The 16,669-nt window shown below is 40.8% G+C and overlaps 1 protein-coding gene across 6 annotated transcripts in view; it reads left to right on the top strand.

Moving 5' to 3' along the window:
- Window positions 1–16,669, top strand: part of LOC128733667 (beta-arrestin-1) — a 175,079-nt gene that overhangs the window by 77,485 nt on the left and 80,925 nt on the right. The window lies entirely within an intron of this gene.

Genomic DNA, 16,669 nt, shown 5'->3' with positions numbered 1-16,669 from the left:
ATGGTAGCATTGTCTTTCCGACCGCAGGCTATACAGCATTAATCAGAGCGGTTTGCTACCGGTAGGTACGCGCTAAATGGCACGGGTCAGGTCGTGTGAACCCCGCATTTGCGCCGCGGTTCGGACCCGCTATGTATGGATGTGTACGGCGGACCACCCACCTGTTATAGTGAGTGTATTTTCGAATTCAATTATTTGATTATCGGTGGCGAAACAACTTTCGAATAAATTGATTGAATTATCCTGGCAGGATGGTTGGGTCAAAAGGATGTTTTGCTCCAGTTGTAATTTATTTCGACATTGTGGATGGTGTTGGCAAATGAATTTTGAACCTGAAGCGGGGCACTATTCATAAATTAATAACCTAACTGATTTGTTTACATTTTAACCAGTATTATTTATTGTTATCATCAGTTCCATCGTTGGAACTTTTACATAACGATATTAATTGAAAAGGCAAACGCCAGACCGAAGTAACCGCCAGTAACAATTTACTGATATTAAGTGATGTGTTTTCAGCATTACTGTTGTATTTATTATTTATGGAATGGGATTTTCTGTTCAGTTGTCAAATAGCCAGCGGTAAATGAGTGAAATTTTAAAGGATAAGGCATTCAGAAACCGAACATTTTTAATATAATTGTTAATATAATAATTTAATATAATCAAAGCCGTGCTATATTGCTTTCGATATCAAAGTAGCTTGGGAACAGTAGAATGTAAATATGGAAGTTTGAAGAACGATGAAATGTACTGTATTTAAAATAAAGCATTATAATTTCAAACTTGGGAATATTGATCGGTAAAGTCAGCCAGCATGTTTAATCATTTAAACTTGCAAACGACAGCAATGTTCCATAATTCAAGCGACCAAATAGAATCAAGTTTCCAAAACAACTTAAACAATAAAGGTCCCATGTTGCTTCCTTGAGAGACTTCCAAATTGTTTTTTCGAAGAATCTGTCAATTAGATTACGTCTTTTGAATGTATTTCTTCTGCACAACATCGTCTAGAGTGTCTCTAAGTGTAGATTTTTATGAAATGACTCGCTGTGTAAATTAAAATTTAAAACTACCCAATGTTAGATAAATTAATAAATAACCAAACAGACAAATTGTTCATTTTAATTGCTCTGTACCGCTTCAAATTGTAAAAACTATTAAAATGCATCCCCAGAATGTATGGCACCGTACGTCCTCGAAATCAGTACATCAAATTATCATCACCAGTTGTCATCATATTCTGCTTGCAGCTTTCATATATGAACCAGAATTGATGAAATGATTTTAATTAAATACTTGATTGCATCAATAATAACCAACAGAAAAGTCGCGAACCAATTTCACCGTGCAATTGTGCAACGGGCGCGGAAGAAGAGGCAATCAGAAAGCCAGGAATTTAATTTACTTTAAAGATTGTTTTTTTTTATCTTCTCGAGAACATTCCGTAATTTCGAAATTAGGAGATCCAAGGACCGAACGCGGGGCTCGGCTCGGTAACCGATAAACTTCTCGGGTGAAATGTTTCCAAGGATTTCAAGCGAGGACCAGTAGCGATGTTGTTGTCGAAACACCGCAATAAAAAAAAAAGTTCTCTTAGGTTGCACGGCAAACTCACGAAATAAATCAGTCCCGCTGGATAGGTACGAATTTTTCCGCCGAAGGATATTTTTTTTTGAGCGTGACCGTCGAGGGTGGAAGCACAATCATTTATCTCGTTTATTTTTTGGTTGAAATTCAAGGTGTAATCCAGGTAATCCAGGTATCACGATGAATGACAAAATGCATCAATTGGTGTTTGAAAATGCAAAAAAAAATATTTTGTAATTTCAATGATTGATTCGTCGAACTGAATTGAGCATATCTTCAAAAAAAATCAGAAGCTGCTGATTTTTTTTGTGTACCTAATAACATTTATAAATATTCAATCACCATTAAAACTTATTCTTAATACTTTGATTATATCACCGCTTGTAGCTAATTGATATTTCCCGTCTTTTCCTTCCAGGTTTGTGCAATCCATTACCACGAATAATAATCATTTCCAATTTGTAAGTAAACAACCATCTATCTAAAACGCATTACGCGATATCCCATGCGGTAATAAATTACCAGCGATTAACTGCGTCATATCGGAGTCTACTGATCTCACGAGAACCACAAAGCACAATTTACCTGAATAGTTGTTCCAGGTCGACTAATCGACCCTACGAGACTGCGTGCCATAATACTGCACGAATCAGTGCGACAGAAGAGGTGGAAGTGCCGAATCGAAGGCGTGTGCAGCCGAATTTTCCGCGTGGCGTCCTTTTATGTAATTTTTCTTAGTCGTTCCGCCTTCCGCGTAGGGACGACGAAATGTTGGTCGCCATCGCCTCGCAGTCGCTGTGTGGGACAAAAACAAAACCGTCTGAAACCGTCGAAGAATACTAATAGGCAGATAATGGTGGTTCCCGTTCGAACTAAGCGGCGATTGCGAGAGACCGTACGCTTGGCGGTTACGGAAACAGGATAACCATAAAACGGTATATTAGGCCAGGATGGCGTAACCGTATCGTTGGGACCGGGTTAGTAGCGACGGCTCGCTTGGGAAATAAACAAATTGCTAATATAAGTAAGGTTCCACGGAATGGTTGGCTGCTCGCTCGATTATTCGTCCTCGGTGCGAATAATGAACACGCTCTCATATTGATCCGATTGGCAGCTAAATATTATTTCATCGGATGTCGGGTGACCTTTCATAAACGTCTGGTACTAAAATGAAAATGCATGGCACGTGCAACAGCTTGTTTTGTAATAGCTACAGAAAATCAGCACGGATCAGTTGTATTACGGTTAGACGCAATGATGTTCATCGTTTTATTGGTTTCATGAACGTTACGCGTGCATTTTCGAGAACCATTAGATAAGTAACGAACATATTTTCCTTGGGGTTCAAATTAATGAATCTGTATAGTCGATAGTGGTATAGTTCAAAAATCGAAGATGCTATGCTGTCGAAGAAAATGACTCTTGATTGATTTTCTCATAATTCGTAATATTGCAATTATATTTTCTACAATGGAATAACTTTTCAAATTGCGTGACTTGTCCGTGGTTTTCTAAATTATCACTCGCTTGCTTTATGGCTCGAGTTATCAAAGTTAATAGCATCGGAACTGTTTTTTGAGTAATAAAGCATTGAACTAAGTTCAACAAACAATTTTCCTTTTCACAGACAAAGACGACAACCAGACACATCTCCTGGTCTGTAATTTAGATTATTTTCATCTATGAAAAAGTAACAGATTTTGCCGATTTCCAACCAGTCACAGATTGTTTGTTTCTCCTAAACCTAGACAATTATGTTATCCTGAAAGTAAATTGCATTTTGTTGATGTGTATGTAGCTGGATTATGGGCATATGCATCCATCCGATCCTCCTCTAGCATTTTATTTATTTATTTGCTTTGTTAATGGTATTTTCAATGGTTTTGAGCGTCTCGACGAGCTCGCAAGCCAGCTTCAACATGGTCGAGGACAAATTCTTCAACTACTGTAGTTCATTTAATGATAAATCCGATGAGGCTGAGCATGAGTTCTACGACAGGCTTGAGAGGACTTTTGGAGAGTACCCAAAACACGACGTAAAAATCATCGGAGATGCAAATGCGCAGATCGAGAGGGAAGAATTTTTCAGTCCTGTTATTGGAAGTCATTGCCTTCATCTGTGGACCAATGATAACGGTCTGAGGCCCATGAACTTTGCCGCGAGTGGAAGTATGAGCCTCTGTAGCACCTACTTTCATCGTCTGAATATTTGAAAACGCACCTTAAGATATCCAAATGGAGACTGAAACTGTCAGACTGCGACATAACGCTGGTTGTGTCGTCTATCCTCAATAGCAAGAGAATTCGTAGGGAGAACTCAGGTGGGCTTTATGGGGACCCGTGCTACTACGAATATAATTTTCAAATGTCGGGAGTACAACGTGCCCACGCATCATATTTTCGTGGATTTCGGAGCAGCATACGATACAGTTGAACGCGAACAGCTCAGGCAGATAATGCACGAGTACGGTTTTCCGGACTAACTGACGCCAAAGCTACCCTGGAGCGAGTGACCAGTGACGTAGTACGTGCGCGTTTCGGGGACACTCTCGAGTCCTTTCGAATCACGCGAAGGATTGCAGCAAGGGGATAGACTGTCATCTATATTATATTATTATTGGGATCTCTGATAACCGCCGACAATAATACGAGTAAGGAGGGTCAACGACGCATTCAAGCTAGAAAACTAGGCTACTTTTTCCTCCGTTAGGCGCTTCGATCAAGGAGCATTCGCCGCCGCACACGCTGACGATGTACCAAACGCTAATCAGACCGGTAGTCCTTTACAGATCTGAGACAGCAACTTTGCTTACGGAAGCAGTATGTGCACTTGCCATATTTGAACGAAAGGAGTTGCGTGCTATTTTTTGCGGACTACAAACGGATAGCGGAGAGTGGCGTAAGCGTATGAACCACGGGCTCTAGGCAGTGGAAGGAGAGATTTCCATCGTACACCTGCCGAAAGTAGGGAGACTACGATGAGCCGCCCAGGTCGCAAGGATGCCGGACGACTGTGCAGTGAAATTCGTTCTCTTCAAACACTCCACCGGTACCAGGAATAGAAAGGCGCAAGGTGCTAGATGACTCGACCAGGTGTCGAGACGCGCAACAATTTGGCGACGAGTAGCCCAAGACTGCTTACAGTGTAGAGGAATTTTTGATATACCTCGGCTCTCGGCTGGTAAAAGAAAAACCTAGATCAACGAATCGTAGAACAGCAGGAAGAAAGAGGAGAAGATATAAATAGGTTGTGGAGGAACATCCATGATACCATTGAAACAACTGCGAAAGAGTTGATACACACGACGCGCGGCAGACAGCATAACAGCTGATTTGATGCTGTATGCCAGAGAGTGACAGATGAGAAGAACGCAGGACAGGAGTACACATCCGAAATAAGAAAGGTATAGAGAGACCAGAGCTGCGGAAAAAAGAATCTATAGTCCAAAAATCGCGAGCAAGGTTTGCGAAACTGCGGTGGTCTAATATTCTCACACACGCGTACTCGTTCTAAAGAACACGCCGGCATTTTCATCCCTTTTAGACCCTCGCTCTTATTCATGCACTGAGACGAGTTTTTGCGAGTGTGTATTTAGCCAACAGCCACGGTCGTCGCTCTCGCTCGTCATTACTGCCCAAACTGCTAATACCAATCACTTGTGAGGGCTCGCATTCCCGCCTGTGAGTAGAGTTGAGGGCGAAGATCAAGGAGAATAGAAAAAGTAATGTAAAATCTGTATCCCAGTGCGCCATTTGCCCTTACGGGCAGCTGGTTGCTCACGAGTAGGTAGTAGAATATTTGGACACAGCAACGGCGGCTGTTTTTCTTACGCTTACGTGAGTGGCGTAAGTGTTGATTGATCTGAATTATCATAATCGCTCACGTGAGAGTAGGCATCAGCAAAAGTCGGGCCTACTATGGACTCCACAAACACTTACGGTTGAACAATCTGAGCCCCCATACAAAGTGCACACTGTACAAAACGCTAATTAGACCGGTTGTCTTCTATGGGCACGAAACGTGGACACTGCTAGAAGAGGACCTACGAGCACTCGGAGTTTTGGAACGGCGGGTGCTAAGAACCGGCGGAGTGCAAGAGAACGGTGTATGGATGCGAAGAATGAACCACGAACTCGCGTGTCTCTAAGGCGAACCCAGTATTCAAAAAGTGGTTAAAGCTAGACGCATACGTTGGGCAGGACATGTTGCTAGAATGCCGGACAACTATCCTGCAAAAATGGTTTTCGCATTACGCTACGGTAAGAATAATAGATTCCTGGGCCGTAATGATCTTTCTGGTGCATATAAGTTGTTACTGCAAGGTGTTCGGGGCATCGGTTTCACCGGATAAAATTATCCCGACAAATACGGCTTGTGCTTCGAATCTTCTACGCTCCATTGTTTGTATTCCGAGTAGCTGGCAGGGATCCGCGTATTCTGGCAACTGGTGTTCGTTACGCCATGGAAGAAAGCGTAAAGCATACCGTACAAATCTTCATTGCACGGCTTCAATATTTGCAATTCAGTTAGCGTTGAATGGACACCAAACCACTGAGTTAGACTCAAGAATAGAGCGCACCAAGGCACAATACAGTGATCAAAGATAAATAGGATCCCGAAATTCTTCAGTGATCTTGCAGATGAATCCGAGCTGTCTATTAGCCTTGGCAACTATTTCATTGTAGTGTGGCCTAAAGGTGACTGACGTATCCAGAGTTACACCCAGATGACGAACCGTATCTACTCTAGCTACAATCTGACCAAACATAGTATAGTTGAATATAACCGGGCTGGACTTGCGATGGAATGAAATCGCACAACACTTCTCGATACTGACGGTTAGTAGATTATTGGAGCACCATTGCAGAAAAATGCCAACTAAGCGCTGGAGCTCTAAGCAGTTAGTAGTATTTCTGACAGTTTTAAATAGTTTGATACCGTCTGCATAAAGCATGCGGCAATCTTCTGGAAGCAGATGCGATACGTCGTTGATAAACAGCATAAAGAGCAGCGGTCCTAAATTGCTGCCCTGTGGAATACCGGAGAGGTTGGAGAAATACTCGGATTGCACTTTACCCAGCTTCACGTAGAGCATTCGATCTAACAGGTAGGATCGAAAGCATCGTACAAGGCTGAAGCCGACACCAAGTTTATCCAGTTTAGCCAGTAATATGCTGTGGTCAACATGGTCAAATGCAGCTTTTAGGTCGGTATAGACAGCATCAATCTGGGCACCTACGCTCATGTTTTGTAAACATTTTGCTGCGAACTGCACAAGGTTTGTAGCAGTGGAACGTTTTGGATAAAACGAATGTTGAACCAATGAGATGTAATGCCTACAGCTGGCGAAGAGGGCATCATGTATTATTATTTCAAACACTTTCGAACATGCGCAAAGAGATGTGATGCCTCTGTAGTTTTTTACATTTCGTTTGTCACCCTTTTTATGCTGAGAAATTATACTCCGCAGGCCTTGTCGTAAGGTCAATTAAGTAAGTAAGAGAGTAGGCATCGTTGGCTTCTCGCTCGATTTGCAACATTGACCGTGAGTACAAGGAGCACGTACTCGCCGACGTAGGGGAGTCATTTGTGAGTGATGGAATTTCTACTAAACGGTGACGAGTAGGAATTTGATCATGCCTGTCATATGCAATGATGCTGCTGGCAGCCTGCTGACTGACAAAACGGCGGTAGCAACCAGATGGAAGGAGCACTTCCAGACGATGCTAAATGGAAAAGTAAGCATGGAGGTCAGTAGGAACAGGATAAGAGTTGTGAGCGATGGTCAAACTGTGGCGCCACCAACATACGAGAAGGTTAAGAAGGCCATTAGTGAGCTGAAAAACGGTAAGGTTACTGGGAAGGACGGTATTCCGGCTAAGCTTCTAAAGCAGTGAGAGAGAGAGAGAGCGAAGTCCTTCATCGGCAAGTACTAAGCTAGTTTTCGTGAGGGTCGCTGCACGACGGATCAGATGGTTATCCTGCGTCAGTTACTAGACAAGTTCCGGGGGTACAACTTGCAGACTCATCATCTGTTTTGTGGACTTTAAGGCGACGTACAATTCAGTCAAACGAAGCGAGCTGAGGCAAACAATGTTAGAACATGGTTTTCCGACGAAACTAGTTCAGTTGCTTTCGTGGTGTTGTATGAATTGAAACAAGGAAATGTACCTGCTTTCAGCATTACCTTGGAAGGGCGAATGTGGAAAGGAACGGAACTATCATCACGAAATCTCACATGGTTCTTGGTTTTGCGGATGTCGGTGATATAATCGGAATCAACCGTAGAGGCCTTTAGATCTTTTAAATTCAGAGCAGCGAGTGTGGGACTTACCATTAACACCGCCAAAACGACGTACACGGTGGGGCAGGCAGGGATCGTGGGAGTCCAAGTGGTGTTGTTTCCGAGTTGGACCTGGATGGGTAATGATATAATGTAGTAAAGGATCGCATATACTTTGGCACGATCATGACATGTGACAACGATGTAAGTCACGAAGTAAAACGACGGATTGCAGTCGCGGATTGGATTTTCAACGGATTATGTAATCAGCTGAAGTCCCGTAGTTTACACATTCACACAAAACTGGCGCTCTACAGAACACTAATCCTCCCGGTGCGGTGGTACTTTATGGACATGAATCATCGATAACGGAACGTTACCACCAAAGTAGCGTTGATAATGCAATGGAGACGCATGGTATTTTTCCTTATCTATTAGAAAACAATTAATGCTAGCAAGTAAATAAACATTTTATACTTTTCTTTGCCATATTTTTTTTGCAATTATAAAAGGCTTTGAAATCTTTTCTAATCGCCTTTCATTTGCTATCAGAATTGCTAAAGTCAGTTCGGTTGTTTGAAAATTATGAAATTTCTTTAAGATAAGTAGAAACTAAAATGTTTCTAATGTCAAAATTTATTTTCTGCGAATCCTCGTATGAATTTTCAATAACATGCCAAAATGTCATGTAAGTTGTATGAAACGTCTAATTTCTAATTAGTAAGTTAGTAATGTTTTACAATTTTATCGTATTAAATACTCATATGAAGTCGTTGATAGTGTCTTATGTGTCATCTCATACGCTTTTAAGGAAGAACTTTCTGCCACATTGGATTGTTTTGATCTAGAACTGTCAAATCTTTTATGATAGCACCTGTTGTTTAAATGTTTTTTGAATTTTTGGCAACCAACTATGAGAATACAATCTATGGGAAGGATCAAATTGAATAATTTGTTTACGCTATTCATCGCATTTTGCACGCACAGTTTTCCGCTTATTTTCACGCTTCCACCGGCTGTTAATATCTATACACACAAATCTCTACTCCATTAACCTATTAAACTAAGTTTATTATTTGCCCGCTGGATGACACTCCACTTTCGAGCCTCCCTATAATTTAGTCATTTCAAATCGGATACTTCTAATGAAAAGCACTCTACAGCAAAATGCTATTTCATGCTGTAAATGTCACTGCCCAGCAACAAGTACCGACACCTACACCAAGCTGCTTTTTGTTAATCATAGCGGTCCCGTCATTAGTTGTGAAGTTTATTGCCTAGGCCAGCCTGCCAGCCTGCCTGCCTATACATATCATGGAGAAGCATGGTATTCGGTACACTAGACGCTTATTTGTCTGGAAAAATATCCATTCATTTTGTTGTGGTGTTAATTTTTCCTACTTTCCGCTCTCCATCATCGTTACCCAACCAGCCGGAAGGTGTGCGTACGTGTATGAGTGCACCGGAATCATTGTGCAAGGAGGGCGCACATTTTCTACTCGGAAAGTGTTCCGAAAGCTTATACCTACACAGGCAGTGAACCTCTCATTCCACAGAGCAAACGTCTACGGTGCTTGTGGAAAGGTGATTTTTCACTTACTCTCACTGATCTGTGCTCCTGTGCTCTCTGACGGCGGTGGTGGTGGTTGTGATGATACCGTACCCGTTTGTTTTTTTCCTACAAACGCATAGCATGTAGTTCTCTCCGACACGGTCTACCCAACAGGCGGAGTGGGTGGCTGGCTGGCTGGCTGTGCTCGGTCAGGAAACGGAAAGCGCAAATAAAGCTCAAAACAACCTGCTGCCAGTTTGGAGTTTTCGTCGCAGATGAAATCAGTCCCGTGCTCGTTCCGGTCGCAAAAGCGGGTCTCGTCACGGTACTTTCGAATGGAAAAGTGGGACACACGTTAACCTGGTACGTTCACGGTGGTGGATTTCTCGTAGTGCATTCGACCGAAAAAAGATTCTATCTGTCGTGAAAGCAAACAGTAGGTAGAAATGCTTTAATATGGGGGGCTTGGTGTTTGGTTCGGCGTCTACAGTGAAAATTGAATTATCGCTGAGGATTTGCACTGAACTGCTTCAATGGGAGGAAACCCTTGCTATCTGGAACGGTGAATAGCATGAGTTGTAATCCGGTGTTAATGGGAATATATGGAAGGATTTGGCAGCATCCCGTCAATAGCTTAGACCAATTGGCAACAATACATACATGCTTGAGCTTCGGAGCGTGAGAATGGAATGTTACTATGGTTTACTCGAGCGCGCGGTAAGTGATTGTAACGTATAAGTAAAATGAAGCTTCTGTTGTAATTGGTATGTGTGACTGAGCGCACATCTGGTATGTGCAATTACGTTGAAAAAAGGATTAGAAATCATTGTTTACGCTTTATGAAAATATTTATACTGAAAAGTCCATCCATAACCTTATGATACATGGTCAGAAAACGGACTTTCGTCTGTGAATGATTATGGAATGCAATTCTATTGAATTCTTCGAGATTGTAAAAGATAGCCAACTTCTTTTATTTATTGTTTTCTTCTTCAACTAGAATTCGCCGAAGAAGACGATCAAAATTGAACAATCGGACGACCTAGATATAATTGAAAGTCCGACCATCAAATACTCCTAATCCTTTTCTATCAGAACGGTCGTTTGGTTGTCAGCAATTTTATCTTAGATGTTGATATTTCTTTTACGTCAATCTTCTGCCAAGGCGGCGAGAGTGGGATGAAAACTCTTCCCAGTGGAAATGTGTTTATCTTGGAGATGTTCATAATTCGATTAACTGAATAACATTTCTCGGAAGGACCACACAGGCGGCGTTGTTGTCGATAGCCATTGAGGCATGAGAAATTTTAATCAAAAGTAAAACCTGCAGAGATCGGAAATCGTAAATAATTTTCAACGCCGCAGTTCCCGACGTCCCAGAGCGTATATGTCGTCGTCGCGCCCTACTTTACACTGATGGAATTTATCTTCCGCAACAAACTGGAAAATAAAGTTTACTCGATTGGACAGTTTTCCGGCGTCCCGCTTGTCTACTAGTGACTAGAGAATGTTTTTAGCATGTTATCCAGGTGACATGCTAAGGAAAAGGGTTGATGTTGCGTTGCAAATTTGAATTTTTCTTGTTCCCTTAGGAAAAAGTTCACACTTTTGTTAACAGTTACCTATTTTGACATCAAGCCTTCATCGCTCGTTTTTAAAGTAATCTTTAGTGGTCTTACTAGTGTTATCTCTAATACTCGCCTTTGTCGTTATCCTAAGGTGCCCGGTGTTTATGGACCAAAATGATACTCTGCCCCTTGCATTGCATAAGTTGACTAACCACCTTCATTACATATAGCATTTTTTTTCAGCTTTTCAATAGTGAGCTTCAAATTAAAATCGGTTGGTGCGTTCATGGCAAAAGAGGTGCTTTTATAATAAAATCCAATATGGCGGCCCAATCCAAGATGGTCGCCAATTTTTTTCCTCTTCATTGGAAACCCTATTCTTTCTCTTTACAAAACTGTATCGTTTGTTGTTTGTTTCATACCAAATTTTTAAAATATCACCATAATTATATGAAAATTGTGAACCTTCCTACAGGTTGTTCAAATTAGTTAATGCCATTGCACACCTAATTTGATAAATATATATCATAGCATTTTTTCAGCTTTCCTATAGTGTTCTAAAAATAAAAATCGGTTGGCGGGCTCATGGCGAAAACAGCGATTTTTGTTATAAAATCCAATATGGCGACCAAATTCAAGATGGCTCCCAAAATTTTTTTGCTCCATTTGAAAATCCTGTTCTTGTTTACAAAATCATGCCATTTGTTAATTATTTCATTGCAAATTTAGGAAATACATGATATGTATCTCAAGGTTTGCTAAAAATAAACTTTTTTGAAACTACTGGGCCTCTACGCGAACGAGGTGTCCACTGTTTCGAGATATTAAAAGTGTAATTCTCATTTTTTAATCATTTTCGACCTATCCAGTGCAAAGTTCCAATATTTGTTGACTTCGAAAGTGAAAGCGAAAAAAGTGGACCCGTTTCAACGAGAATTACTGAACTAGGGTAAAGAACCGGTTTTAAGCAGTCTAAGCGGGTCATTGATTGTTTTACCTTATTACAAGCGATGGGTTGACTAAGTAAGGGATATTAGCATACCAATCTTCTTACTATCTTCAGTTCTTCAAGCTGTTACCATTGGTAGACACTATTGTTGTGCTAAACTTTTGATTTTCCGCTTTAAAAGTTGGAGCGGTGGAACTCATTTTGATCAGACCGAACATATTTTCACCCTCAAGGTGCTTTTTTAAGCAATCCTGAAATCTGAATTTTTTTACGTCCCCGAAAAAAAATCCCTCGAACTTTTCCCCCTATTTAGTAAGTTCGCGTTCCTATCCGCGACCTACTAATCGGCATCTGATGCGTAATCGGCATAGCGTATCGGCATAGATGCGTAAAATGCCATCTGTCTAAATTGTTTATCGGGGCATACACTCACCGCACCGTTCGGCAAACGGTATTCGTCGTCTCTTTTATTCTCTAGTGTTCTTATGGGAAACTGCGAGTTTGACGTCTCACTCGCTGTTCATAAGGATGGTGGGAGATCAAAAGAGGTAAACATAGCAGTACGCACGGTCCGACTCAGAACAGTGTTGTCAAAGCAAATAACATTGAAACACATCGTTGCTTCATTAAATCACTGAGAAAATCTTCGAAAATTATTGAAAAAGCTGTCTTTTGTGTTGTTTTTAATAAAGAAAAATTAATTATGAACATACATTTCTCTTGAAAGTATTGAACCACGTTTTCACCATAGGAGGTTTCAGTTAATTTCAAACTTAAAATTCTTATTTCCAGAACCGAAACAGTGTCTTGGCAACACGATAGTTCATCAGTTGTGCTGCAGCTGCTGCTACTGGTGAACAGGTTCCGTCAATTCAGAATTTGTTTTCAGTTTTGTTACAAAATAATAAAACTTTCGGCTAGTGACAAAGCCTTAGATAATAGAAAAAAAGAGAGTGAATAATATGGTATGTGACAATTGAGTGCTTGACTTTTAGAGTGATTGTAATCAGTGCTGAAAAATGTGATGGATTCGTTAGTAGCGAGGTGGCGATTGCCTTCAGCAGCTGAAAAATGTACATTTTTGGACAACAATTTTTAATTCATCAAATTTCTTGTCGGAAACCCAGTAAATTGTGTTTGTGTGAATCAAATGTATGGTTAAGTGATTTGTGAAGATGATCCTATCAAAAGATTTTGAAAATATGAATAAAAAAATGCATTTTCGGCCCATTTATTTTCAACTGATTAAAATAGGTGACACTGCTTAACTCGTTCCTTACCCTACTATCGGTTCAAGTGCAGAAGAAACGCAGCCCCTTTTACTTATTTAGACCTGAGCTGATTTTCCCATATCAAGGGATATAATGTCACACATTCACATCCCCTTTTATATATTTAGAAGAGATTTTGGGGCGAACCAACCACTGGGTTGAAAACCCCAATAAAAAAAGTTAATAAATAAATATTTAGAAGATAGATATTCGAGCGATATTGAACAGCTCTACTCATACCTGTGCAGTAGTGCCCAACGTGCGCGTCCGACATATTATCAAAGTTCAATAAATCTGGGGTTCCTCAAGGCATCCAAATGGGACCATTGCTGTTGTTGTTGTTCATTGACGATGTTTCTTTACTGCTGGAATTTGTACGTTAGTGTACGCTGACGTATACGCTGACGCGTATAGCAATATGCGAAATTATAGCTTTTAAGCCGACTCCAACTCCTAGCCTTTGCAGACGACCTCGATATCATTACTAGAAATCTTGGAACGGCGGAGGCAATCTACGTCAGACTGAAAACGGAGGCTAGGAGGATAGGATTACCAATCAATGCGTTGAAAACCAAATATATAGTAGGAAGAGGCTCCAGAGAAAGCATCGTTTGCTTCGCACGCACAGCGACTATCGACGGCGATGAACTGGAAGTGGTTGATGTGTTCGTATATTTGGGATCTCTGGCCACCACCGACAATAATACAAGTAATCTTTCCTTCCGCAAGACGCTTCGATCTAGGAGCATTCACTGTAGAGCACTAGGTGCGAATTCAGTATTTCAACGGCGTTCAATAAATCTCGAGTTCCTCATAGCAGTAACCACGTTACGGACTATTGCCTTTTTGTTGTTCTTTGATCTGAAACTATTCGCTGTGCTTCGCATTAAGTCATGTTAAGTCTTGTTAAAGGTAATCTTAATGAGATTTTGCCTGTTAATTTTTTTGAGCATTTTGTATATTATCAGATGTTAAGAGACCCATATTTTGACGTAGAACTACGTCTTACCACAGGGTGTTATTCACATCTCGGAAATCTATACCTATAAAAATGGATTTCTGTCTGTCTGTCTGTCCGTATGTTCCTTATAGAATCGAAAACTACTGAACCGATCGGCGTGAAAATTTGCATGTAGGGGATTTTGAGGGCCAGGGAAGGTTCTCTCGACGACAAAAGACCCCTCCCCCCCACTAAGAGGGGGGGCTCTCATACAAATCTATGCCTATAAATTGGATTTCTGTTTGTCTGCCCGAATGTTCCTTATAGAATCGAAAACTACTAACCCAATCGGCGTGAAAATTTGCATATATGGGTTTTTGGGGCCAGGGAAGGTTCTTATGATGGTTAGAGACCCCTCCCGCATTAAGAGGGGGGGCTCCCATACAAATGGAACACAAATTTCTGCATAACTCGAGAACTAATCAAGCAAATGGAACAAAACTTTACATGTGGGTGTTTTTGGAGACAAGAATTTTTTTCTATGGTGAATTGAGTCCCCTCTCCACTTTAGGAGGGGGGGGGCTGCTATACAAATGAAATACAAATTTCCTCATAACTCGAGAACTAATCAATCAAATGGAACTATATTTGGCATGCGGGTATTTTTGGAGGCAAGAATTTTTTCTATGGTGAATTAAGACCCCGTACCTTTTTAGGAGGGGGATCCCATACAAATGAAATACAAATTTCCTCATTACTCGAGAAATAATCAAGCAAATGGAACCAAATTTGGCATGTGAAGGTTTTTGGAGGCAAGATTTTTTTCTATGATGAATTAGGACCCCCCCACTTTAGGAGGGGGGCTCCTATACAAATGAAATACAAATTTACTCCTAACTCGAGAACTAATCAATCAAATGGAACCATATTTGGCATGTGGGTGTTTTTGGAGGCAAGGATTTTTTCTATGATGAATTAAGACCCCTTACCTTTTTAGGAGGGGGGGCTCCCATACAAATGAAATACAAATTTCCTCATAACTCGAGAAGTAATCAAGCAAATGGAAGCAAATTTGGCATGTAGGGGGTTTTGGAGGGAGGAATTTCTTTTAATGATACCCCTGTGGTAGGGGGATAAGGACTCTCATACAAATAAAACAGAAATTTTTGCGTAACTCAAAAACTAATCGAACTCGAGAAATTTTAGACTCTTTCTTAAAACATTAATCAGTAACAAGACCACCAAAAACTATCAATAGTAACATTAGATAATTCAGTGCGAGACGGCCACAGGCAGCGAGTGTTGCCGGCGACCTGCCGTCGGAAGCGCCGGCTACTGCGGGGGGCAGCCCCCCGTAGAGATCACCTCTATCTAGGTTTATATATTTTCCTAGATCTACTGACCTCTATTACTTTCCTTCAGTTGGGTCACCCCTGCGAAATGGTACTTTCTACGGAAAGATTTTCCGTGAAATGGTACATCCCGCGTAAGGTTTTCCGCAAAATGGAATTCTGCGAAACTCTATATTCCGCGTTATGGTCAACCGAGAATTGGTGTTCCGCAAAATGGTGTTCGGCGAAATGGCTTGTAATGATGGCGCATATTTAAATGCTATCCGCTTTATTTTATCAGGATAATCAATGAGGGGAGTTGTTTTCTACTTTAAGCGGGGTACGCTGCTGAAAAGAAAAAATCTTGCTATTTACCGAAGAAATTTTGACAACTCCAATGCAAGCAACCACTTGTCAGTTTTTCTTGTGGTAATAATTGTGCCGGATATTATTCCGTTCGGAAAAGTGACTTTAATTCAGTTGCGTGTAAACCTGCGCCATCTGGACGTGAAATAATATTTCTTATGAGGTGCGTACTGCTTAAGAAATCGTAAAAGAAATCGATTTCTTGAGCATTTCTTGCCCTATCTTTTTACCCATTACTTTTCAGCAGCGTACCCCGCTTTACGGTGAGGAAAATTTGTATATTAAAACACCCCAGAAACTTGCAAAACTGGAGATTGTGACAAAGGTCATCCGAAATTCGCGATTTATGTACCACATAGTCTAATTTGTGGCAATACGAAGTTTGTCGGGTCAGCTAGTATACTAATAAATCTTTCAACTCTAGATGGATTTTATAGTTTGCATATCAATTGATTCATAATAACCAACTTTTGTTGTAAGTTCGTATTCTAATTGTAAAATAGTGACAATTTACCAAAAATTTCATAGTCAAACTTTCCCATACAATTTCTATGTGATCGCTCTATACCCAACAGTGGTGACTGTGACTTCGATTATTTTGATTTGTTACAATGTGCCAAATTGAAGTCTTATATGCAAACGTATACGTAAGAGATGTAATTTCTTTAACGCAATAAAATTCGCGTACATTGTGTTTGGGCCTTAACGTGTTGTGTATTTTAACGCTGTGATTGTGTAAGTTGAGAATCACACGCGTTGGTTTCATCACAGAATGGATAATCTGCTCCACTAAGTTGATGACAACTGTTCATAGTTTC

This window comes from Sabethes cyaneus, chromosome 2 (assembly GCF_943734655.1).
Source record: "Sabethes cyaneus chromosome 2, idSabCyanKW18_F2, whole genome shotgun sequence".
NCBI lineage: Eukaryota > Metazoa > Arthropoda > Insecta > Diptera > Culicidae > Sabethes > Sabethes cyaneus.
This window is presented reverse-complemented; position numbering and strand designations above follow the sequence as displayed.